Source organism: Schistocerca americana, chromosome 10 (genome assembly GCF_021461395.2).
Source record: "Schistocerca americana isolate TAMUIC-IGC-003095 chromosome 10, iqSchAmer2.1, whole genome shotgun sequence".
Classification (NCBI taxonomy): Eukaryota; Metazoa; Arthropoda; class Insecta; order Orthoptera; family Acrididae; genus Schistocerca; species Schistocerca americana.
Genome location: NC_060128.1, coordinates 40,164,188 through 40,191,863, shown reverse-complemented (window position 1 = coordinate 40,191,863; position 27,676 = coordinate 40,164,188).

Below are 27,676 nucleotides of genomic sequence, written 5' to 3'. Positions count from 1 at the left end.
AAATTCGGATGCAATTTCTGTGTTTCATCGTCAATAAAAAGGTCCAAGGGATACAGTAAACCTGAAGTGAAGTATCGGAATCTATAACTGGACTCACAGGAGAGGTTCAATCATTGATAGTTAGAGTGTCAGTCCTCTTATACTTAAGTCGGCATTGTGTCTTTTGAATTTAATTCCGATGCAATTTCTGTGTTTCATCGTCAATAAGAAGGTGCAAGGTATACAGTAAAGCTGAAGAGTAGCATCGGTATCTAAAACAGGAATCACAGGACAGGTTCAAATCATAGAAAGAGAGAGTGACAGGCCTCTTCTACTTAAGTCGGCATTGTGACTTTTGTATTAAATTCGGATGCAATATTTGTGTTTCATCGTCAATAAGAAGATCCAAGGGATACAGTAAACCTGAAATGAAGCATCCGAATCTAAAACTGGACTCACACGAGAGGTTCAAATCATAGAAAGGGAGAGTGTCAGTCCTTTTGTACTTAAGTCGGCATTGTGCTTTTTGTATTACATTTGGATGCAATTTCTGTGTTTCATCGTCAATAAGAAGGTGCAAGGTACACAGGAAACCTGAAGTTGAGCATCGGAATCTAAAACTGGACTCACAGGAGAGGTTCAAATCATAGAAAACGAGAGTGTCAGTCCTCTTGTACTTAAGTCAGCATTGTACTTTTGTATTAAATTCGCATGCAATTTCTGTGGTTCATCGTCAATAAAAAGGTCCAAGGGATACAGTAAACCTGACGTGAAGCATCGAAATCTAAAACTGGACTCACAGGAGAGGTTCAAATCATAGATAGTTAGAGTGTCAGTCCTCTTGCACTTAAGTCGGCATTGTGTCTATTGAATATGATTCCGATGCAATTTCTGTGTTTCATCGTCAATAAGAAGGTCCAAGGGATACAGTAATCCTGAAGAGAAGCATCGGAATCTAAGACTGGACTCACAGGAGAGGTTCAAATCATAGAAAGTTAGAGTGTTAGTCCTCTTGTACTTAAGTCGGCATTGTGCCTTTTGAATTTAATTCCGATGCAATTTCTGTGTTTCATCGTCAATAAGAAGGTGCAAGGAATACCGTAAACCTGAAGTGAAGAATCGGAATCTAAAACTGGACTCACAGGACAGGTTCAATTCATAGAAAGAGAGAGTGACAGTCCTCTTTTACTCAAGTCGGCATTGTGCCTTTTGTATTAAATTCGTATGCAATTTCTGTATTTCATCGTCAATAAGAAGGTCCAAGGGATACAGTAAACCTGAAGTGAAGCATCGGAATGTAAAACTGGACTCACAGGAGAGGTTCAAATCATAGATAGTTAGAGTGTCAGTCCAATTGTACTTAAGTTGGCATTGTGTCTTTTGAATTTAATTCCGATGCAATTTCTGTGTTTCATCGTCAATAAGAAGGTGCAAGGTACACAGTAAACCTGAAGTGAAGCATCGGAATCCAAAACTGGACTCACAGGTAGGGTTCAAATCATTGAGAGTTAGAGTGTCAGTCCTCTTGTACTTAAGTCGGCATTGTGCCTTTTGAATTTAATTCGGATGCAATATCTGTGTTTCATCGTCAATATGATGGTGCAAGATATACAGTAAACCTGAAGTGAAGCATCAGAATCTAACACTGGACTCACTGGAGAGGTTCAGATCATAGAAAGTTAGAATGTCAGTCCTCTGGTACTTACGTCGGCATTGTGCCTTTTGAATTTAATACCGAAGCAATTTTTATGTTTCATAGTCAATAACACGGTGCAAGGTATACAGTAAACCTGAAGTGAAGCATCGGAATCTAAAACTGGACTCACAGGAGGGGTTCAAATCATAGATACTTAGAGTGTCAGTCCTCGTATGCCGATGGCGGCATTGTGTCGTTTGAATTTAATCCCGATGCAATTTCTGTGTATCATCGTCAATAAGAAGGTGCAAGGTATACAGTAAACCTGATGTGAAGCATCGGAATCTAAAACTGGACTCACAGGAGAGGTTCAAATCATAGGGAGTTAGAGGGTCAGTCCTCTTGTACTTAAGTAGGCATTGTGCTTTATGAATTTAATACCGATGCTATTTCTCTGTTTCATCGTCAATACGGAGGTGCAAGGTATACAGTAAACCTGATGTGAAGCATCGGAATCTAAAACTGGACTCACAGGACAGGTTCAATTCATAAAAAGAGAGAGTGACAGTCCTCTTTTACTTAAGTCGGCATTGTGCCCTTTAAATTTAATTCCGATGCAATTTCTGTGTTTCATCGTCGATAAGAAGGTCCAAGGGATACAGTAAACCTGAAGAGAAGCATCGGAATCTAAAACTGGACTCACAGGAGAGGTTCAAATCATAGAAAGTTAGAGTGTCAGTCCTCTTGTACTTAAGTCGGCATTGTGACATTTGTATTATATTCGGATGCAATATCTGTGTTTCATCGTCAATAAGATGATCCAAGGGATACAGTAAACCTGAAATGAAGCATCGGAATCTAAAACTGGACTCACACGAGAGGTTCAAATCATAGAAAGGGAGTGTCAGTCCTCTTGTACTTAAGTCGGCATTGTGCTTTTTATATTAAATTAGGATGCAATTTCTGTGTTTCATCGTCAATAAGAAGGTGCAAGGTACACAGTAAACATGAAGTTGAGCATCGGAATCTAAAACTGGACTCACAGGAGAGGTTCAAATCATAGAAAACGAGAGTGTCAGTCCTCTTGTACTTAAGTCAGCATTGTACTTTTGTATTAAATTCGCATGCAATTTCTGTGTTTCATCGTCAATAAAAAGGTCCATGGGATACAGTAAACCTGAAGTGAAGCATCGGAATCTAAAACTGGACTCACAGGAGAGGTTCAAATCATAGATAGTTAGTGTGTCAGTCCTCTTGTACTTAAGTCGGAATTGTGTCTATTGAATATAAATCCGATGCAATTTCTGTGTTTCATCGTCAATAAGAAGGTCCAAGGGATACAGTAATCCTGAAGAGAAGCATCGGAATCTAAAACTGGACTCACAGGAGAGGTTCAAATCATAGAAAGTTAGAGTGTTAGTCCTCTTGTACTTAAGTCGGCAATGTGCCTTTTGAATTTAATTCTGATGCAATTTCTGTGTTTCATCGTCAATAAGAAGGTGCAAGGAATACAGTAAACCTGAAGTGAAGAATCGGAATCTAAAACTTTACTCACAGGACAAGTTCAATTCATAGAAAGAGAGAGTGACAGTCCTCTTTTACTCAAGTCAGCATTGTGCCTTTTGTATTAAATTCGTATGCAATTTCTGTATTTCATCGTCCATAAGAAGGTCCAAGGGATACAGTAAACCTGAAGTGAAGCATCGGAATGTAAAACTGGACTCACAGGAGAGGTTCAAATCATAGATAGTTAGAGTGTCAGTCCTATTGTACTTAAGTTGGCATTGTGTCTTTTGAATTTAATTCCGATGCAAATTCTGTGTTTCATCGTCAATAAGAAGGTGCAAGGTACACAGTAAACCTGAAGTGAAGCATCGGAATCCAAAACTGGACTCACAGGTAGGGTTCAAATCATAGAGAGTTAGAGTGTCAGTCCTCTTGTACTTAAGTCGGCATTGTGCCTGTTGAATTTAATTCCGATGCAATTTCTGTGTTTCATCGTCAATAAGAAGGTGCAAGGTATACAGTAAACCTGAAGAGAAGCATCGGAATCTAAATCTGGAATCACAGGAGAGGTTCAAATCATAGAAAGTTAGAGTGTCAGTCCTCTTGTACTTGTCGGCATTGTGCCTTTTGACTTTAATTCGGATGCAATTTCTGTGTTTCATCGTCAATAAGAAGGTGCAAGGTACACAGTAAACCTGAAGTGAAGCATCAGAATCTAATACTGGACTCACAGGAGAGGTTCAACCCATACATAGTTAGAGTGTCAGTCCTCTGGTACTTACGTCGGCATTGTGCCTTTTGAATTTAATTCCGAAGCAATTTTTATGTTTCATAGTCAATAACACGGTACAAGGTATACAGTAAACCTGAAGTGAAGCATCGGAATGTAAAACTGGACTCACTGGAGGGGTTCAAATCATAGATAGTTAGAGAGTCAGTCCTCGTATGCCGAAGGCGGCATTGTGTCGTTTGAATTTAATCCCGATGCAATTTCTGTGTATCATCGTCAATAAGACGGTGCAAGGTATACAGTAAACCTGATGTGAAGCATCGGAATCCAAAACTGGACTCACAGGTAGGGTTCAAATCATAGAGAGTTAGAGTGTCAGTCCTCTTGTACTTAAGTCGGCATAGTGCCTGTTGAATTTAATTCAGATGCAATTTCTGTGTTTCATCGTCAATAAGAAGGTGCAAGGTATACAGTAAACCTGAAGAGAAGCATCGGAATCTAAATCTGGACTCACAGGAGAGGTTCAAATCATAGAAAGTTAGAGTGTCAGTCCTCTTGTACTTGTCGGCATTGTGCCTTTTGAATTTAATTCGGATGCAATTTCTGTGTTTCATCGTCAATAAGATGGTGCAAGATATACATTAAACCTGAAGTGAAGCATCGGAATCTAAAACTGGACTCACAGGAGGGGTTCAAATCATAGGAAGAGAGAGTGTCAATCCTCTTTTACTTAAGCCGGCATTGTGCCTTTTGTATTAAAATCCGATGCAATGTCTGTGTTTCATCGTCAATAAGAAGGTCCAAGGGATCCAGTAAACCTGAAGTGAAGCATCGGAATCTAAAACTGGACTCACAGCAGAGGTTCAAATCATTGATAGTTAGATTGTCAGTCCTCTTGTACTTAAGTCGGCATTGTGCCTTTTGTATTAAATTCGGATGCAATTTCTGTGTTCCATCGTCAATAAGAAGGTCCAAGGGATACAGTAAGCCTGAAGAGAAGCATCGGAATCTAAAACTGGACTCACAGGAGAGGTTCAAATCATAGAAAGTTAGAGTGTCAGTCCTCTTGTACTTAAGTCGGCATTGTGAGATTTGTATTAAATTCGGATGCAATATCTGTGTTTCATCGTCAATAAGAAGGTCCAAGGGATACAGTAATCCTGAAATGAAGCATCGGAATCTAAAACTGGACTCACACGAGAGGTTCAAATCATAGAAAGGGAGAGTGTCAGTCCTCTTGTACTTAAGTCGGCATTGTGCTTTTTGTATTAAATTCGGATGCAATTTCTGTGTTTCATCGTCAATAAGAAGGTGCAAGGTACACAGTAAACCTGAAGTGGAGCATCGGAATCTAAAACAGGACTCACAGGAGAGGTTCAAATCATAGAAAACGAGAGTGTCAGTCCATTTGTACTTAAGTCAGCATTGTACTTTTGTATTAAATTCGGATGCAATTTCTGTGTTTCATCGTCAATAAAAAGGTCCAAGGGATACAGTAAACCTGAAGTGAAGTATCGGAATCTATAACTGGACTCACAGGAGAGGTTCAAATCATTGATAGTTAGAGTGTCAGTCCTCTTATACTTAAGTCGGCATTGTGACTTTTGAATTTAATTCCGATGCAATTTCTGTGTTTCATCGTCAATAAGAAGGTGCAAGGTATACAGTAAAGCTGAAGAGTAGCATCGGTATCTAAAACAGGAATCACAGGACAGGTTCAAATCATAGAAAGAGAGAGTGACAGGCCTCTTCTACTTAAGTCGGCATTGTGACTTTTGTATTAAATTCGGATGCAATATTTGTGTTTCATCGTCAATAAGAAGATCCAAGGGATACAGTAAACCTGAAATGAAGCATCGGAATCTAAAACTGGACTCACACGAGAGGTTCAAATCATAGAAAGGGAGAGTGTCAGTCCTTTTGTACTTAAGTCGGCATTGTGCTTTTTGTATTACATTTGGATGCAATTTCTGTGTTTCATCGTCAATAAGAAGGTGCAAGGTACACAGGAAACCTGAAGGTGAGCATCGGAATCTAAAACTGGACTCACAGGAGAGGTTCAAATCATAGAAAACGAGAGTGTCAGTCCTCTTGTACTTAAGTCAGCATTGAACTTTTGTATTTAATTCGCATGCAATTTCTGTGGTTCATCGTCAATAAAAAGGTCCAAGGGATGCAGTAAACCTGAAGTGAAGCATCGGAATCTAAAACTGGACTCACAGGAGAGGTTCAAATCATAGATAGTTAGAGTGTCAGTCCTCTTGCACTTAAGTCGGCATTGTGTCTATTGAATATGATTCCGATGCAATTTCTGTGTTTCATCGTCAATAAGAAGGTCCAAGGGATACAGTAATCCTGAAGAGAAGCATCGGAATCTAAGACTGGACTCACAGGAGAGGTTCAAATCATAGAAAGTTAGAGTGTTAGTCCTCTTGTACTTAAGTCGGCATTGTGCCTTTTGAATTTAATTCCGATGCAATTTCTGTGTTTCATCGTCAATAAGAAGGTGCAAGGAATACCGTAAACCTGAAGTGAAGAATCGGAATCTAAAACTGGACTCACAGGACAGGTTCAATTCATAGAAAGAGAGAGTGACAGTCCTCTTTTACTCAAGTCGGCATTGTGCCTTTTGTATTAAATTCGTATGCAATTTCTGTATTTCATCGTCAATAAGAAGGTCCAAGGGATACAGTAAACCTGAAGTGAAGCATCGGAATGTAAAACTGGACTCACAGGAGAGGTTCAAATCATAGATAGTTAGAGTGTCAGTCCTATTGTACTTAAGTTGGCATTGTGTCTTTTGAATTTAATTCCGATGCAATTTCTGTGTTTCATCGTCAATAAGAAGGTGCAAGGTACACAGTAAACCTGAAGTGATGCATCGGAATCCAAAACTGGACTCACAGGTAGGGTTCAAATCATTGAGAGTTAGAGTGTCAGTCCTCTTGTACTTAAGTCGGCATTGTGCCTTTTGAATTTAATTCGGATGCAATATCTGTGTTTCATCGTCAATAAGATGGTGCAAGATATACAGTAAACCTGAAGTGAAGCATCAGAATCTAATACTGGACTCACTGGAGAGGTTCAAATCATAGAAAGTTAGAATGTCAGTCCTCTGGTACTTACGTCGGCATTGTGCCTTTTGAATTTAATACCGAAGCAATTTTTATGTTTCATAGTCAATAACACGGTGCAAGGTATACCGTAAACCTGAAGTGAAGCATCGGAATCTAAAACTGGACTCACAGGAGGGGTTCAAATCATAGATACTTAGAGTGTCAGTCCACGTATGCCGATGGCGGCATTGTGTCGTTTGAATTTAATCCCGATGCAATTTCTGTGTATCATCGTCAATAAGAATGTGCAAGGTATACAGTAAACCTGATGTGAAGCATCGGAATCTAAAACTGGACTCACAGGAGAGGTTCAAATCATAGGGAGTTAGAGGGTCAGTCCTCTTGTACTTAAGTCGGCATTGTGCTTTTTGAATTTAATACCGATGCTATTTCTCTGTTTCATCGTCAATACGGAGGTGCAAGGTATACAGTAAACCTGATGTGAAGCATCGGAATCTAAAACTGGACTCACAGGACAGGTTCAATTCATAAAAAGAGAGAGTGACAGTCCTCTTTTACTTAAGTCGGCATTGTGCCCTTTAAATTTAATTCCGATGCAATTTCTGTGTTTCATCGTCGATAAGAAGGTCCAAGGGATACAGTAAACCTGAAGAGAAGCATCGGAATCTAAAACTGGACTCACAGGAGAGGTTCAAATCATAGAAAGTTAGAGTGTCAGTCCTCTTGTACTTAAGTCGGCATTGTGACATTTGTATTATATTCGGATGCAATATCTGTGTTTCATCGTCAATAAGATGATCCAAGGGATACAGTAAACCTGAAATGAAGCATCGGAATCTAAAACTGGACTCACACGAGAGGTTCAAATCATAGAAAGTAAGAGTGTCAGTCCTCTTGTACTTAAGTTGGCATTGTGCTTTTTATATTAAATTAGGATGCAATTTCTGTGTTTCATCGTCAATAAGAAGGTGCAAGGTACACAGTAAACATGAAGTTGCGCATCGGAATCTAAAACTGGACTCACAGGAGAGGTTCAAATCATAGAAAACGAGAGTGTCAGTCCTCTTGTACTTATGTCAGCATTGTACTTTTGTATTAAATTCGCATGCAATTTCTGTGTTTCATCGTCAATAAAAAGGTCCATGGGATACAGTAAACCTGAAGTGAAGCATCGGAATCTAAAACTGGACTCACAGGAGAGGTTCAAATCATAGATAGTTAGTGTGTCAGTCCTCTTGTACTTAAGTCGGCATTGTGTCTATTGAATATAATTCCGCTGCAATTTCTGTGTTTCATCGTCAATAAGAAGGTCCAAGGGATACAGTAATCCTGAAGAGAAGCATCGGAATCTAAAACTGGACTCACAGGAGAGGTTCAAATCATAGAAAGTTAGAGTGTTAGTCCTCTTGTACTTAAGTCGGCATTGTGCCTTTTGAATTTAATTCTGATGCAATTTCTGTGTTTCATCGTCAATAAGAAGGTGCAAGGAATACAGTAAACCTGAAGTGAAGAATCGGAATCTAAAACTGGACTCACAGGACAAGTTCAATTCATAGAAAGAGAGAGTGACAGTCCTCTTTTACTCAAGTCAGCATTGTGCCTTTTGTATTAAATTCGTATGCAATTTCTGTATTTCATCGTCCATAAGAAGGTCCAAACGATACAGTAAACCTGAAGTGAAGCATCGAAATGTAAAACTGGACTCACAGGAGAGGTTCAAATCATAGATAGTTAGAGTGTCAGTCCTATTGTACTTAAGTTGGCATTGTGTCTTTTGAATTTAATTCCGATGCAAATTCTGTGTTTCATCGTCAATAAGAAGGTGCAAGGTACACAGTAAAACTGAAGTGAAGCATCGGAATCCAAAACTGGACTCACAGGTAGGGTTCAAATCATAGTGAGTTAGAGTGTCAGTCCTCTTGTACTTAAGTCGGCATTGTGCCTGTTGAATTTAATTCCGATGCAAATTCTGTGTTTCATCGTCAATAAGAAGGTGCAAGGTATACAGTAAACCTGAAGAGAAGCATCGGAATCTAAATCTGGAATCACAGGAGAGGTTCAAATCATAGAAAGTTAGAGTGTCAGTCCTCTTGTACTTGTCGGCATTGTGCCTTTTGACTTTAATTCGGATGCAATTTCTGTGTTTCATCGTCAATAAGAAGGTGGAAGGTACACAGTAAACCTGAAGTGAAGCATCAGAATCTAATACTGGACTCACAGGAGAGGTTCAACCCATACATAGTTAGAGTGTCAGTCCTCTGGTACTTACGTCGGCATTGTGCCTTTTGAATTTAATTCCGAAGCAATTTTTATGTTTCATAGTCAATAACACGGTACAAGGTATACAGTAAACCTGAAGTGAAGCATCGGAATGTAAAACTGGACTCACTGGAGGGGTTCAAATCATAGATAGTTAGAGTGTCAGTCCTCGTATGCCGAAGGCGGCATTGTGTCGTTTGAATTTAATCCCGATGCAATTTCTGTGTATCATCGTCAATAAGAAGGTGCAAGGTATACAGTAAACCTGATGTGAAGCATCGGAATCTAAAACTGGACTCACAGGAGAGGTTCAAATCATAGAGAGTTAGAGGGTCAGTCCTCTTGTACTTAAGTCGGCATTGTGCATTTTGAATTTAATACCGATGCTATTTCTCTGTTTCATCGTCAATACGGAGGTGCAAGGTATACAGTAAACCTGATGTGAAGCATCCGAATCTAAAACTGGACTCACAGGACAGGTTCAATTCATAAAAAGAGAGAGTGACAGTCCTCTTTTACTTAAGTCAGCATTGTGCCTTTTGTATTAAATTCGTATGCAATTTCTGTATTTCATTGTCAATAAGAAGGTCCAAGGGATACAGTAAACCTGAAGTGAAGCATCGGAATGTAAAACTGGACTCACAGGAGAGGTTCAAATTATAGTTAGTTAGAGTGTCAGTCCTCTTGTACTTAAGTTGGCATTGTGTCTTTTGAATTTATTTCCGATGCAATTTCTGTGTTTCATCGTCAATAAGAAGGTGCAAGGTACACAGTAAACCTGAATTGAAGCATCGGAATCCAAAACTGGACTCACAGGTAGGGTTCAAATCATAGAGAGTTAGAGTGTCAGTCCTCTTGTACTTAAGTCGGCATAGTGCCTGTTGAATTTAATTCCGATGCAATTTCTGTGTTTCATCGTCAATAAGAAGGTGCAAGGTATACAGTAAACCTGAAGAGAAGCATCGGAATCTAAATCTGGACTCAAAGGAGAGGTTCAAATCATAGAAAGTTAGAGTGTCAGTCCTCTTGTACTTGTCGGCATTGTGCCTTTTGAATTTAATTCGGATGCAATTTCTGTGTTTCATCGTCAATAAGATGGTGCAAGATATACAGTAAACCTGAAGTGAAGCATCAGAATCTAATACTGGACTCACAGGAGAGGTTCAAATCATAGAAAACGAGAGTGTCAGTCCTCTTGTACTTAAGTCAGCATTGTACTTTTGTATTAAATTCGCATGCAATTTCTGTGTTTCATCGTCAATAAAAAGGTCCATGGGATACAGTAAACCTGAAGTGAAGCATCGGAATCTAAAACTGGACTCACAGGAGAGGTTCAAATCATAGATAGTTAGTGTGTCAGTCCTCTTGTACTTAAGTCGGCATTGTGTCTATTGAATATAATTCCGATGCGATTTCTGTGTTTCATCGTCAATAAGAAGGTCCAAGGGATACAGTAATCCTGAAGAGAAGCATCGGAATCTAAAACTGGACTCACAGGAGAGGTTCAAATCATAGAAAGTTAGAGTGTTAGTCCTCTTGTACTTAAGTAGGCATTGTGTCTTTTGAATTTAATCCCGATGCAATTTCTGTGTTTCATCGTCAATAAGAAGGTGGAAGGAATACAGTAAACCTGAAGTGAAGAATCGGAATCTAAAACTGGACTCACACGACAGGTTCAATTCATAGAAAGAGAGAGTGACAGTCCTCTTTTACTCAAGTCGGAATTTTGCCTTTTGTATTAAATTCGTATGCAATTTCTGTATTTCATTGTCAATAAGAAGGTCCAAGGGATACAGTAAACCTGAAGTGAAGCATCGGAATGTAAAACTGGACTCACAGGAGAGGTTCAAATTATAGATAGTTAGAGTGTCAGTCCTCTTGTACTTAAGTTGGCATTGTGTCTTTTGAATTTAATTCCGATGCAATTTCTGTGTTTCATCGTCAATAAGAAGGTGCAAGGTACACAGTAAACCTGAATTGAAGCATCGGAATCCAAAACTGGACTCACAGGTAGGGTTCAAATCATAGAGAGTTAGAGTGTCAGTCCTCTTGTACTTAAGTCGGCATAGTGCCTGTTGAATTTAATTCCGATGCAATTTCTGTGTTTCATCGTCAATAAGAAGGTGCAAGGTATACAGTAAACCTGAAGAGAAGCATCGGAATCTAAATCTGGACTCACAGGAGAGGTTCAAATCATAGAAAGTTAGAGTGTCAGTCCTCTTGTACTTGTCGGCATTGTGCCATTTGAATTTAATTCGGATGCAATTTCTGTGTTTCATCGTCAATAAGATGGTGCAAGATATACAGTAAACCTGAAGTGAAGCATCAGAATCTAATACTGGACTCACAGGAGAGGTTCAAATCATAGAAAGTTAGAATGTCAGTCCTCTTGTACTTACATCGGCATCGTGCCTTTTGAATTTAATTCCGAAGCAATTTTTATGTTTCATAGTCAATAACACGGCGCAAGGTATACAGTAAACCTGAAGTGAAGCATCGGAATCTACAACTGGACTCACAGGAGGGGTTCAAATCATAGATAGTTAGAGTGTCAGTCCTCGTATGCCGAAGGCGGCATTGTGTCGTTTGAATTTAATTGCGATGCAATTTCTGTGTTTCATCGTCAGTAAGAAGGTGCAAGGTATACAGTAAACCTGAAGTGAAGCATCGGAATCTAAAACTGGACTCACAGGAGAGGTTCAAATCATAGAGAGTTAGAGGGTCAGTCCTCTTGTACTTAAGTCGGCATTGTGCCTTTTGAATTTAATACCGATGCTATTTCTCTGTTTCATCGTCAATACGGAGGTGCAAGGTGTACAGTAAACCTGATGTGAAGCATCGGAATCTAAAACTGGGCTCACAGGAGAGGTTCAAACCATAGAAAGAGAGAGTGTCAGTCCACTTTTACTTAAGTCGGCATTGTGCGTTTTGTATTAAATTCGGATGAAATTTCTGTATTTCATCGTCAATAAGAAGGTCCAAGGGATACAGTAAACCTGAAGTGAAGCATCGGAATCTAAAACTGGACTCACAGGAGGGGTTCAACCCATAGATAGTTACAAAGTCAGTCCTATTATACCTAAGTCAGCATTGTGTCGTTTGAATTTAATTCCGATGCAATTTCTGTGTTTCATCGGCAATAACAAGGTGCAAGGTATACAGTAAACCTGAAATGAAGCATCGGAATCTAAAACTGGTCGACCCAGGAGAGGTTCAAATCATAGAGAGTTAGAGTGTTAGTCCTCTTGTACTTAAGTCGGCATTGTGCCTTTTGAATTTAATACCGATGCTATTTCTGTATTTCATCGTCAATACGAAGGTGCAAGGTATACAGTAAACCTGAAGTGAAGCAACGGAATCTAAAACTGGACTCACAGGAGAAGTTCAAATCATAGAAGTTAGAGTGTCAGTCCTCTTGTACTTAAGTCGGCATTGTGCCTTTTGTATTAAATTCGGATACAATTTCTGTGCTTCATCGTCAATAAGAAGGTCCAAGGTATACAGTAAACCTGAAGTGAAGCATCGGAATCTAAAACTGGACTGACAGGAGAGGTTCAAATCACAGAAAGTGAGAGTGTCAGTCCACTTTTACTTAAGTCGGCATTGTGCTTTTTGTATTAAATTCGGATGCAATTTCTGTGTTTCAACATCAATAAGAAGGTTCAAGGTATACAGTAAACCTGAAGTGAAGCATCGGAATCTAAAACTGGACTCACAGAAGTGGTTCAAATCATAGAAAGTTAGAGTGTCAGTCCTCTTGTACTTAAGTCGTCATTGTGCCTTTTGTATTAAATTCGGAAGCAAACTCTATGATTCATCGTCAATAAGAAGGTCCAAGTTATATAGTGAACCTGAAGTGAAGTGTCGGAATCTAAAACTGGACTCACAGGAGAGGTTCAAATCATAGACGGTTAGAGTGTCAGTCCTCATGTACTTAAGACAGGATTGTGCCTTTTGTATTAAATTCGGATGCAATTTCTGTGTCTCATCGTCAATAAGAAGGTCCAAGGTATACAGTAAACCAGAATTGAAGCATCGGAATCTGAAACCGGACTCACAGCAGAGGTTCAAATCACAGAAAGTGAGAGTGTCAGTACTCTTTTACTTAAGTCGGCATTGTGCCTTTTGTATTAAATTCGGACGCAATTTCTGTGTTTCATCGTCAATAAGAAGGTCCAAGGGATACAGTAAAAATGAAGTGAAGCATCGGCATCTAAAAGCAGACTCACAGGAGCGGGTCAAATCATAGAAAGTTAGAGTGTCAGTCCTCGTGTACTTAAGAAGGCATTGTGCCTTTTGAATTGAATTCCGATGCAATTTATGTGTTTCATCGTCAATAAGAAGGTCCAAAGGATACAGTAAACCTGAAGAGATGCATCGGAATCTAAAACTGGACTCACAGGAGAGGTTCAAATCAAAGAAAGTTAGAGTGTCTGTCCTCTTGTACTTACGTCGGCATTGTGCCCTTTGAATTTAATTTCGGTGCAAATTTTATGTTTCATCGTCAATAAGACGGTGCAAGGTATACAGTAAACCTGAAGAGAAGCATCGGAATCTAAATCTGGACTCTCAGGAGGGGTTCAAATCATAGATAGTTAGAGTGTCAGTCCTCTTATACCTAAGTCGGCATTGTGTCGTTTGAATTTAATTCCGATGCAACCTCTGTGTTTCATCGCCTATAACAAGGTGCAAGGTATACAGTAAACCTGAAGGGAAGCTTCGGAATCTAAAACTGGACTCACAGGAGAGGTACAAATCATAGAGAGTTAGAGTGTTAGTCCTCTTGTACTTACGTCGGCATTGTGCCTATTGAATTTAATACCGATGCTATTTCTGTGTTTCATCGTCAATAAGAAGGTGCAAGGTATAAAGTAAACCTGAAGTAAAGCATCGGAAACTGAAACTGGACTCACAGGAGAGATTCAAATCATAGAAAGGGAGAGTGTCAGTCCTCTTTTACTGAAGTCGGCATTGTGCTTTTTGAATTTAATACCGATGCTATTTCTGTGTTTCATCGTCAATAAGAAGGTGCAAGGTATAAAGTAAACCTGAAGTGAAGCATCGGAATCCAAAACTGGACTCACAGGTGAGGTTCAAGTCATAGAAAGTGAGAGTGTCAGTCCTCTTGTACTTAAGTCGGCATTGTGCATTTTGTATTAAATGCGGATGCAATTTCTGTATTTCATCGTCAATAAGAAGGTCCAAGGGATACAGTAAACCTGAAGTGAAGCATCGGAATCTAAAACTGAACTCACAGGAGAGGTTCAAGTCATAGAAAGTGAGAGTGTCAGTCCTCTTGTACTTAAGTTGGCATTGTGCCTTTTGTATTAAATTCCGACGCAATTTCTGTGTTTCATCGTCAAAAAGACGGTGCAATGTATACAGTAAACCTGAAGTGAAGCATCGGAATCTAAAACTGGAATCACAGGAGAGGTTCAGACCATAGAAAGTGAGAGTGTCCGTCCTCTTGTACTTAAGTTGGCATTGTGACTTTTGTATTAAATTCCGATGCAATTTATGTATTTCATCGTCAATAAGAAGGTGCAATGTATACAGTAAACCTGAAGTGAAGCATCGGAATCTAAAACTGGACTCACAGGAGAGGTTCAAATCATAGAAAGTGATAGTGTCAGTCCTCTTGTACTTAAGTCGGCATTGTGCCGTTTGTATTAAATTCGGATTAAATTTCTGTGTTTCATCGTCAATAAGAATGTGCAAGGTATACAGTAAACCTGAAGTGAAGCATCGGAATCTAAAACTGGACTCACATGAGAGGTACAAATCATAGATAGTGAGAGTGCCAGTCCACTTGTACTTAAGTCGGCATTGTGCCTTTTGTATTAAATTCGGATGCAATTTCTGTGTTTCATCGTCAATAAGAAGGAAAAAGGAATACAGTAAACCTGAAGTGAAGCATCGGAATCTAAAACTGGACCCACAGGAGAGGTTCAACTCATACATAGTTAGAGTGTCAGTCCTCTTGTACTTAAGTCGGCATTGTGTATTTTGAATTTAATTCCGATGCATTTTCTGTGTATCATCGTCAATAAGAAGGTGCAAGGTATACAGTAAACGAGAAGTGTAGCATCGCAATCTAAAACTGGACTCACAGGAGAAGTTCAAACCATAGAGAGTTAGAGTGTCAGTCCTCTTGTACTAATGTCGGCATTGTGCCTTTTAAAATTAATTCCGATGCAATTTCTGTGTTTCATCGTCAATAAGAAGGTGCAAGGTATACAGTGAACCGAAATGAAGCACTGGAATGTAAAACTGGCCTCACAGGAGAGGTTCAAATCATAGAAAGAGAGAGTGTCAGTCCTCTTTTACTTAAGTCGGCATTGTGCCTATTGAATTTAATACCGATGCTATTTCTGTGTTTCATCGTCAATAAGAAGGTGCAAGGTATAAAGTAAACCTGAAGTAAAGCATCAGAAACTGAAACTGGACTCACAGGAGAGATTCAAATCGTAGAAAGAGAGAGTGTCAGTCCTCTTTTACTTTAGTCGGCATTGTGGCTTTTGTATTAAATTCGGATGCAATTACTGTATTTCATCGTCAATAAGAAGGTCCAAGGGATACAGTAAACCTGAAGTGAAGAATCGGAATCTAAAACTGGACTCACAGGAGAGGCTCAAATCATAGAAAGGGAGAGTGTCAGTCCACTTGTACTTAAGTCGGTATTGTGGCTTTTGTATTAAATTCGGATGCAATTTCTGTATTTCATCATCAATAAGAAGGTCCAAGGGATACAGTAAAACTGAATTGAAGCATCGGAATCTAAAACTCGACTCACAGGACAGGTTCAAATCACAGAAAGTTAGAGTGTCAGTCCTCTTGTACTTAAGTCGGCATTGTGCCTTTTGAATTTAATTCCGATGCAATATCTGTTTTTCATCGTCAATAAGAAGGTGCAAGGTATACAGTAAACCTGAAGTGATGCATCGGAATCCAAAACTGGACTCACAGGAGAGGTTCAAATCATGGAGAGTTAGAGTGTCAGTTGTCTTATACTTAAGTCGGCATTGGTCCTTTTGAATTTAATTCCGATGCAATTTCCGTGTTTCATCGTCTATAAGAAGGTGCAAGGTATACATTAAACCTGAAGTGAAGCATCGGAATCTAAAACTGGACTCATAGGAGAGGTTAAAATCATTGAAAGTTAGAGTCTCAGTCCACTTGTACTTAAGTCGGCATTGTGCCTTTTGAATTTAATTCCGATGCAATTTCTGTGTTTCATCGTCAATAAGACGGTGCAATGTATACAGTAAACCTGAAGTGACGCATCGGAATCTAAAACTGGAATCACAGGAGAGGTTCAGACCATAGAAAGTGAGAGTGTCCGTCCTCTTGTACTTAAGTTGGCATTGTGACTTTTGTATTAAATTCCGATGCAATTTATGTGTTTCATCGTCAATAAGAAGGTCCAGGGGATACAGTGAACCTGAAGTGAAGCATCGGAAACTAAAACTGGACTCACAGGAGAGGTTCAAATCATAGAAAGGGAGAGTGTCAGTCCTCTTGTACTTAAGTCGGTATTTTGCCTTTTGTATTAAATTCCGATACAATTTCTGTACTTCATCGTCAATAAGAAGGTCCAAGGGCTACAGTAAACCTGAAGTGAAGCATCGGAATCTAAAACTGGACTCACAGGAAAGGTTCATTTCTGTGTTTCATCATCAATAAGAAGGTGCAGGGTATACAGTTAACCTGAAGTGATGCATTGGAATCTAAAACTGGACGCACAGGAGAGGTTCAAATCAGAGAAAGAGAGAGTGAGAGTCCTCTTTTACTTAAGTCGGCATTGTGCCTTTTGTATTAAATTCCGATGAGATTTCTCTGTTTCATCGTCAATTAGATGGGTCAAGGCATACAGTAGACCTGAAGTGAAGCATCGGAATCTAAACCTGGACTCACAGGAGAGGTTCAAATCATAGAAAGTGATAGTGTCAGTCCTCTTGTACTTAAGTCGGCATTGTGCCGTTTGTATTAAATTCGGATTCAATTTCTGTGTTTCATCGTCAATAAGAATGTGCAAGGTATACAGTAAACCTGAAGTGAAGCATCGGAATCTAAAACTGGACTCACATGAGAGGTACAAATCATAGAAAGTGAGAGTGCCAGTCCACTTGTACTTAAGTCGGCATTGTGCCTTTTGTATTAAATTCGAATGCAATTTCTGTGTTTCATCGTCAATAAGAAGGAAAAAGGAATACAGTAAAAGTGAAGTGAAGCATCGGAATCTAAAACTGGACCCACAGGAGAGGTTCAACACATACATAGTTAGAGTGTCAGTCCTCTTGTACTTAAGGCGGCATTGTGTCTTTTGAATTTAATTCCGAAGCAATTTCTGTGTATCATCGTCAATAAGAAGGTGCAAGGTATACAGTAAACGAGAAGTGTAGCATCGCAATCTAAAACTGGACTCACAGGAGAAGTTCAAACCATAGAGAGTTAGAGTGTCAGTCCTCTTGTACCTATGTCGGCATTGTGCCTTTCAAAATTAATTCCGATGCAATTTCTGTGTTTCATCGTCAATAAGATGGTGCAAGGTATACAGTAAACCGAATTGAAGCATCGGAATGTAAATCTGGCCTCACAGGAGAGGTTCAAATCATAGAAAGAGAGAGTGTCAGTCCTCTTTTACTTAAGTCGGCATTGTGTCTTTTGTATTAAATTCGGATGGAATTTCTGTATTTCATCGTCAATAAGAAGGTCCAAGGTATACAGTAAACCTGAAGTGAACCATCGGAATCTAAAACTCGACTCACAGGAGAGGTTCAAATCATAGAAAGTGAGAATGTCAGTCCTCTTGTACTTAAGTCGGCATTGTGCCTTTTGAATTTAATTCCGATGCAATTTCTGTGTTTCATCGTCAATAGGAAGGTGCAAGGTATACAGTAAACCTGAAGTGAAGCATCGGAATCCAAAACTGGACTCACAGGAGAGGTTCAAATCATGGAGAGTTAGAGTGTCAGTCCTCTTATACTTAAGTCGGCATTGTGCCTTTTGAATTTAATTCCGATGCAATTTCTGTGTTTCATCGTCAATAAGAAGGTGCAAGGTATACAGTAAACCTGAAGTGAAGCATCGGAATCTAAAACTGGACTAATAGGAGAGGTTAATATCATTGAAAGTTAGAGTATCCGTCCACTTGTAAATAAGTCGGCATTGTGCCTCTTGAATTTAATTCCGATGCAATTTCTGTGTTTCATCGCCAATAAGAAGGTGCAAGGTATACAGTGAACCGAAATGAAGCACTGGAATGTAAAACTGGCCTCACAGGAGAGGTTCAAATCATAGAAAGAGAGAGTGTCAGTCCTCTTTTACTTATGTCGGCATTGTGCCTTTTGTATTAAATTCGGATACAATTTCTGTGTTTCATCGTCAATAAGAAGGTCCAAGGTATACAGTAAACCTGAAGTGAAGCATCGGAATCTAAAACTGGACTGACAGGAGAGGTTCAAATCACAGAAAGTGAGAGTGTCAGTCCACCTTTACTTAAGTCGGCATTGTGCTTTTTGTATTAAATTCGGATGCAATTTCTGTGTTTCAACATCAATAAGAAGGTTCAAGGTATACAGTAAACCTGAAGTGAAGCATCGGAATCTAAAACTGGACTCACAGAAGTGGTTCAAATCATAGAAAGTTAGAGTGTCAGTCCTCTTGTACTTAAGTCGTCATTGTGCCTTTTGTATTAAATTCGGATGCAAACTCTATGATTCATCGTCAATAAGAAGGTCCAAGTTATATAGTAAACCTGAAGTGAAGTTTCGGAATCTAAAACTGGACTCACAGGAGAGGTTCAAATCATAGACGGTTAGAGTGTCAGTCCTCATGTACTTAAGACAGGATTGTGCCTTTTGTATTAAATTCGGATGCAATTTCTGTGTCTCATCGTCAATAAGAAGGTCCAAGGTATACAGTAAACCAGAATTGAAGCATCGGAATCTGAAACCGGACTCACAGGAGAGGTTCAAATCACAGAAAGTGAGAGTGTCAGTACTCTTTTACTTAAGTCGGCATTGTGCCTTTTGTATTAAATTCGGACGCAATTTCTGTGTTTCATCGTCAATAAGAAGGTCCAAGGGATACAGTAAAAATGAAGTGAAGCATCGGCATCTAAAAGTAGACTCACAGGAGCGGGTCAAATCATAGAAAGTTAGAGTGTCAGACCTCGTGTACTTAAGAAGGCATTGTGCCTATTGAATTTAATACCGATGCTATTTCTGTGTTTCATCGTCAATAAGAAGGTGCAAGGTATAAAGTAAACCTGAAGTAAAGCATCGGAAACTGAAACTGGACTCACAGGAGAGATTCAAATCATAGAAAGAGAGAGTGTCAGTCTTCTTTTACTTAAGTCGGCATTGTGGCTTTTGTATTAAATTCGGATGCAATTACTGTATTTCATCGTCAATAAGAAGGTCCAAGGGATACAGTAAACCTGAAGTGAAGAATCGGAATCTAAAACTGGACTCACAGGAGAGGTTCAAATCATAGGAAATTAGAGTGTCAGTCCTCTTGTACTTAAGTCGGCAATGTGCCTTTTGAATTTAATTCCTATGCAATTTGTGTGTTTCATCGTCAATAAGTAGGTGGAAGGTATACAGTAAACCTGAAGTGAAGCATCGGAATCCAAAACTGGACTCACAGGAGAGGTTCAAATCACGGAGAGTTAGAGTGTCAGTCCTCTTATACTTAAGTCGGCATTGTGCTTTTTGAATTTAATTCCGACGCAATTTCTGTGTTTCATCGTCAATAAGAAGGTGCAAGGTTTACAGTAAACCTGAAGTGAAGCATCGGAATCTAAAACTGGACTCACAGGAGAGGTTCAGACCATAGAAAGTGAGAGTGTCCGTCCTCTTGTACTTAAGTTGGCATTGTGACTTTTGTATTAAATTCCGATGCAATTTATGTATTTCATCGTCAATAAGAAGGTGCAATGTATACAGTAAACCTGAAGTTAAGCATCGGAATCTAAAACTGGACTCACAGGAGAGGTTCAAATCATAGAAAGAGAGAGTGACAGTCCTCTTTTACATAAGTCGGCATTGTGCCTTTGGTATTAAATTCCGATGAAATTCCTGTGTTTCATCGTCAATAAGAAGGTCCAAGGGATACAGTGAACCTGAAGAGAAGCATCAGAAACTGAAACTGGACTCACAGGAGAGGTTCAAATCATAGAAAGAGAGAGTGACAGTCCTCTTTTACATAAGTCGGCATTGTGCCTTTGGTATTAAATTCCGATGCAATTTCTGTATTTCATCGTCAATAAGAAGGTCCAAGGGATACAGTAAACCTGAAGTGAAGCATCGGAATCTAAAACTGGACTCACAGGAAAGGTTCATTTCTGTGTTTCATCATCAATAAGAAGGTGCAGGGTATACAGTAAACCTGAAGTGTCGCATTGGAATCTAAAACTGGACGCACAGGAGATTTTCAAATCAGAGAAAGTGAGAGTGACAGTCCTCTTTTACTTAAGTCGGCATTGTGCCTTTTGTATTAAATTCCGATGAGATTTCTCTGTTTCATCGTCAATAAGATGGGTCAAGGCATACAGTAAACCTGAAGTGAAGCATCGGAATCTAAACCTGGACTCACAGGAGAGGTTCAAATCATAGAAAGTGATAGTGTCAGTCCTCTTGTACTTAAGTCGGCATCGTGCTGTTTGTATTAAATTCGGATTCAATTTCTGTGTTTCATCGTCAATAAGAATGTGCAAGGTATACAGTAAACCTGAAGTGAAGCATCGGAATCTAAAACTGGACTCACATGAGAGGTACAAATCATAGAAAGTGAGAGTGCCAGTCCACTTGTACTTAAGTCGGCATTGTGCCTTTTGTATTAAATTCTGATGCAATTTCTGTGTTTCATCGTCAATAAGAAGGAAAAAGGAATACAGTAAAAGTGAAGTGAAGCATCGGAATCTAAAACTGGACCCACAGGAGAGGTTCAACTCATACATAGTTAGAGTGCCAGTCCTCTTGTACTTAAGTCGGCATTGTGTCTTTTGAATTTAATTCCGATGCAATTTCTGTGTATCATCGTCAATAAGAAGGTGCAAGGTATACAGTAAACGAGAAGTGTGGCATCGCAATCTAAAACTGGACTCACAGGAGAAGTTCAAACCATAGAGAGTTAGAGTGTCAGTCCCCTTGTACTTATGTCGGCATTGTGCCTTTTAAAATTAATTCCGATGCAATTTCTGTGTTTCATCGTCAATAGGAAGGTGCAAGGTATACAGTAAACCTGAAGTGAAGCATCGGAATCCAAAACTGGACTAACAGGAGAGGTTCAAATCATGGAGAGTTAGAGTGTCAGTCCTCTTATACTTAAGTCGGCATTGTGCCTTTTGAATTTAATTCCGATGCAATATCTGTGTTTCATCGTCAATAAGAAGGTGCAAGGTATACAGTAAACCTGAAGTGAAGCATCGGAATCTAAAACTGGACTCATAGGAGAGGTTTATATCATTGAAAGTTAGAGTGTCAGTCCACTTGTAAATAAGTCGGCATTGTGCCTCTTGAATTTAATTCCGATGCAATTTCTGTGTTTCATCGTCAATAAGATGGTGCAAGGTATACAGTAAACCTGAAGTGAAGCATCGGAATCTAAAACTGGAATCACAGGAGAGGTTCAGATCATAGAAAGTGAGAGTGTCAGTCCTCTTGTACTTAAGTTGGCATTGTGCCTTTTGTATTAAATTCCGATGCAATGTCTGTATTTCATCGTCAATAAGAAGGTGCAAGGTATACAGTAAACCTGAAGTGAAGCATCGGAATGTAAAACTGGTACTCACAGGAGAGGTTCAAATCATAGAAAGGGAGACTGTCAGTCCTCTTGTAATTAAGTCGGTATTTTGCCTTTTGTATTAAATTCCGATGCAATTTCTGTATTTCATCGTCAATAAGAAGGTCCAAGGGATACCGTAAACCTGAAGTGAAGCATCGGAATCTAAAACTGGGCTCACAGGAGAGGTTCAAATCATAGAAAGTTAGAGTGTTAGTCCTGTTGTACTTAAGTCGGCATTGTGCATTTTGAATTTAATTCCGGTGCAATTTCTGTGTTTCATGGTCAATAAGAAGGTGCAAGGTATACAGTAAACCTGAAGTGATGCATTGCAATCTAAAACTGGACTCACAGGAGAGGTTCAAATCATAGAAAGGGATAGTGTCAGTCCTCTCGTATTTAAGTCGGCATTGTGAAGTTTGTATTAAATTCGGATTCAATTTCTGTGTTTTATCGTCAATAAGAAGGTGCAAGGTATACAGTAAACCTGCAGTGAAGCATCGGAAACTACAACTGGACTCACAGGAGAGGTTCAAATCATAGAAAGTGAGAGTGTCAGTCCTCTTGTACTTAGGTCGGCATTGTGACTTTTGTATTAAATTCGGATGCAATTTCTGTGTTTAATCGTCAATAAGAAGGACCAAGGGATGCAGTAAACCTGAAATGAAGCATCGGAATCTAAAACTGGACCCACAGGAGAGGTTCAACTCATACATAGTTGGAGTGTCTGTCCTCTTGTACTTAAGTCGGCATTGTGTCTTTTGAATTTAATTCCGATGCAATTTCTGTGTTTCATCGTCAATAAGAAGGTGCAAGGTATACAGTAAACCAGAAGTGAAGCATCGCAATCTTAAACTGGACTCACAGGAGAGGTTCAAATCATAGAGAGTTGGAGCGTCAGTCCTCTTGTACTTAAGTCGGCATTATGCCTTTCAAATTTAATTCCGATGCAATTTCTGTGTTTCATCGTCAATAAGAAGGTGCAAGGTATACAGTGAACCTGAAGTGAAGCATCGGAATGTAAAACTGGACTCACAGGAGAGGTTCAAATCAAAGAAAGTGAGAGTGTCAGTCCTCCTGTACTTAAGTCGGTATTGTGCCTTTTGTATTAAATACGGATGCAATTTCTGTATTTCATCGTCAATAAGAAGGTCCAAGGGATACAGTAAACCTGAAGTGAAGCATCGGAATCTAAAACTGGACTCACAGGAGAGGTTCAAATCATAGAAAGGGAGACTGTCAGTCCACTTGTACTTAAGTCGGCATTGTGCCTTTTGAATTTAATTCCGATGCAATTTCTGTGTTTCATCGTCAATAAGATGGGTCAAGGCATACAGTAAACCTGAAGTGAAGCATCGGAATCTAAACCTGGACTCACAGGAGAGGTTCAAATCATAGAAAGTGATAGTGTCAGTCCTCTTGTACTTAAGTCGGCATCGTGCCGTTTGTATTAAATTCGGATTCAATTTCTGTGTTTCATCGTCAATAAGAATGTGCAAGGTATACAGTAAACCTGAAGTGAAGCATCGGAATCTAAAACTGGACTCACATGAGAGGTACAAATCATAGAAAGTGAGAGTGCCAGTCCACTTGTACTTAAGTCGGCATTGTGCCTTTTGTATTAAATTCGGATGCAATTTCTGTGTTTCATCGTCAATAAGAAGGAAAAAGGAATACAGTAAAAGTGAAGTGAAGCATCGGAATCAAAAACTGGACCCACAGGAGAGGTTCAACTCTTACATAGTTAGAGTGTCAGTTCTCTTGTACTTAAGTCGGCATTGTGTCTTTTGAATTTAATTCCGATGCAATTTCTGTGTATCATCGTCAATAAGAAGGTGCAAGGTATACAGTAAACGAGAAGTGTAGCATCGCAATCTAAAACTGGACTCACAGGAGAAGTTCAAACCATAGAGAGTTAGAGTGTCAGTCCTCTTGTACTTATGTCGGCATTGTGCCTTTTAAAATTAATTCCGATGCAATTTCTGTGTTTCATCGTCAATAGGAAGGTGCAAGGTATACAGTAAACCTGAAGTGAAGCATCGGAATCCAAAACTGGACTCACAGGAGAGGTTCAAATCATGGAGAGTTAGAGTGTCAGTCCTCTTATACTTAAGTCGGCATTGTGCCTTTTGAATTTAATTCCGATGCAATATCTGTGTTTCATCGTCAATAAGAAGGTGCAAGGTATACAGTAAACCTGAAGTGAAGCATCGGAATCTAAAACTGGACTCATAGGAGAGGTTAATATCATTGAAAGTTAGAGTGTCAGTCCACTTGTAAATAAGTCGGCATTGTGCCTCTTGAATTTAATTCCGATGCAATTTATGTGTTTTATCGTCAATAAGATGGTGCAAGGTATACAGTAAACCTGAAGTGAAGCATCGGAATCTAAAACTGGAATCACAGGAGAGGTTCAGATCATAGAAAGTGAGAGTGTCAGTCCTCTTGTACTTAAGTTGGCATTGTGCCTTTTGTATTAAATTCCGATGCAATGTCTGTATTTCATCGTCAATAAGAAGGTGCAACGTATACAGTAAACCTGAAGTGAAGCATCGGAATCTAAAACTGGTACTCACAGGAGAGGTTCAAATCATAGAAAGGGAGACTGTCAGTCCTCTTGTACTTAAGTCGGTATTTTGCCTTTTGTATTAAATTCCGATGCAATTTCTGTATTTCATCGTCAATAAGAAGGTCCAAGGGATACGGTAAACCTGAAGTGAAGCATCGGAATCTAAAACTGGGCTCACAGGAGAGGTTCAAATCATAGAAAGTTAGAGTGTTAGTCCTGTTGTACTTAAGTCGGCATTGTGCATTTTGAATTTAATTCCGGTGCAATTTCTGTGTTTCATGGTCAATAAGAAGGTGCAAGGTATACAGTAAACCTGATGTGATGCATTGCAATCTAATACTGGACTCACAGGAGAGGTTCAAATCATAGAAAGGGATAGTGTCAGTCCTCTTGTATTTAAGTCGGCATTGTGAAGTTTGTATTAAATTCGGATTCAATTTCTGTGTTTTATCGTCAATAAGAAGGTGCAAGGTATACAGTAAACCTGAAGTGAAGCATCGGAAACTACAACTGGACTCACAGGAGAGGTTCTAATCATAGAAAGTGAGAGTGTCAGTCCTCTTGTACTTAGGTCGGCATTGTGACTTTTGTATTAAATTCGGATGCAATTTCTGTGTTTAATCGTCAATAAGAAGGACCAAGGGATGCAGTAAACCTGAAATGAAGCATCGGAATCTAAAACTGGACCCACAGGAGATGTTCAACTCATACATAGTTGGAGTGTCACCCCTCTTGTACTTAAGTCGGCATTGTGTCTTTTGAATTCAATTCCGATGCAATTTCTGTGTTTCATCGTCAATAAGAAGGTGCAAGGTATACAGTAAACCAGAAGTGAAGCATCGCAATCTTAATTTGGACTCACAGGAGAAGTTCAAATCATAGAGAGTTGGAGCGTCAGTCCTCTTGTACTTAAGTCGGCATTATGCCTTTCAAATTTAATTCCGATGCAATTTCTGTGTTTCATCGTCAATAAGAAGGTCCAAGGGATACAGTAAACCTGAAGTGAAGCATCGGAATCTGAAACAGGACTCAGAGGAGAGGTTCAAATCATAGAAAGGGAGACTGTCAGTCCACTTGTACTTAAGTCGGCATTGTGCCTTTTGAATTTAATTCCGATGCAATTTCTGTGTTTCATCGTCAATAAGACGGTGCAATGTATACAGTAAACCTGAAGTGAAGCATGGGAATCTAAAACTGGAATCACAGGAGAGGTTCAGACCATAGAAAGAGAGAGTGTCCGTCCTCTTGTACTTAAGTTGGCATTGTGACTTTTGTATTAAATTCCGATGCAATTTATGTATTTCATCGTCAATAAGAAGGTGCAATGTATACAGTAAACCTGAAGTGAAGCATCGGAATTTAAAACTTGACTCACAGGAGAGGTTCAAATCATAGAAAGAGAGAGTGACAGTCCTCTTTTAAATAAGTCGGCATTGTGCCTTTTGTATTAAATTCCGATGAAATTTCTGTGTTTCATCGTCAATAAGAAGGTCCAAGGGATACAGTGAACCTGAAGTGAAGCATCGGAAACTAAAACTGGACTCACAGGAGAGGTTCAAATCATGGAAAGGGAGAGTGTCAGTCCTCTTGTACTTAAGTCGGTATTTTGCCTTTTGCATTAAATTCCGATGCAATTTCTGTATTTCATCGTCAATAAGAAGGTCCAAGGGATACAGTAAACCTGAAGTGAAGCATCGGAATCTAAAACTGGACTCACAGGAAAGGTTCATTTCTGTGTTTCATCGTCAATAAGAAAGTGCAGGGTATACAGTAAACCTGAAGTGATGCATTGGAATCTAAAACTGGACGCACAGGAGAGGTTCAAATCAGAGAAAGAGAGAGTGACAGTCCTCTTTTACTTAAGTCGGCATTGTGCCTTTTGTATTAAATTCCGATGAGATTTCTCTGTTTCATCGTCAATAAGATGGGTCCAGGCATACAGTAAACCTGACGTGAAGCATCGGAATCTAAACCTGGACTCACAGGAGAGGTTCAAATCATAGAAAGTGATAGTGTCAGTCCTCTTGTACTTAAGTCGGCATTGTGCCGTTTGTATTAAATTCGGATTCAATATCTGTGTTTCATCGTCAATAAGAATGTGCAAGGTATACAGTAAACCTGAAGTGAAGCATCTGAATTTCAAACTGGCCTCACATGATAGGTACAAATTATAGAAAGTGAGAGTGCCAGTCCACTTGTACTTAAGTCGGCATTGTGCCTTTTGTATTAAATTCGGATGCAATTTCTGTGTTTCATCGTCAATAAGAAGGAAAAAGGAATACAGTAAACCTGAAGTGAAGCATCGGAATCTAAAACTGGACCCACAGGAGAGGTTCAACTCATACATAGTTAGAGTGTCAGTCCTCTTGTACTTAAGTCAGCATTGTGTCTTTGTATTTAATTCCGATGCATTTTCTGTGTATCATCGGCAATAAGAAGGTGCAAGGTATACAGTAAACGAGAAGTGTAGTATCGCAATCTAAAACTGGACTCACAGGAGAAGTTCAAACCATAGAGAGTTAGAGTGTCAGTCCTCTTGTACTTATGTCGGCATTGTGCCTTTTAAAATTAATTCCGATGCAATTTCTGTGTTTCATCGTCAATAAGAAGGTGCAAGGTATAAGGTGAACCGAAATGGAGCACTGGAATGTAAAACTGGCCTCACAGGAGAGGTTCAAATCATAGAAAGAGAGAGTGTCAGTCCTCTTTTACTTAAGTCGGCATTGTGCCTTTTGTATTAAATTCGGATACAATTTCTGTGTTTCATCGTCAATAAGAAGGTCCAAGGTATACAGTAAACCTGAAGTGAAGCATCGGAATCTAAAACTGGACTGACAGGAGAGGTTCAAATCACAGAAAGTGAGAGTGTCAGTCCACTTTTACTTAAGTCGGCATTGTGCTTTTTGTATTAAATTCGGATGCAATTTCTGTGTTTCAACATCAATAAGAAGGTTCAAGGTATACAGTAAACCTGAAGTGAAGCATCGGAATCTAAAACTGGACTCACAGAAGTGGTTCAAATCATAGAAAGTTAGAGTGTCAGTCCTCTTGTACTTAAGTCGTCATTGTGCCTTTTGTATTAAATTCGGATGCAAACTCTATGATTCATCGTCAATAAGAAGGTCCAAGTTAAA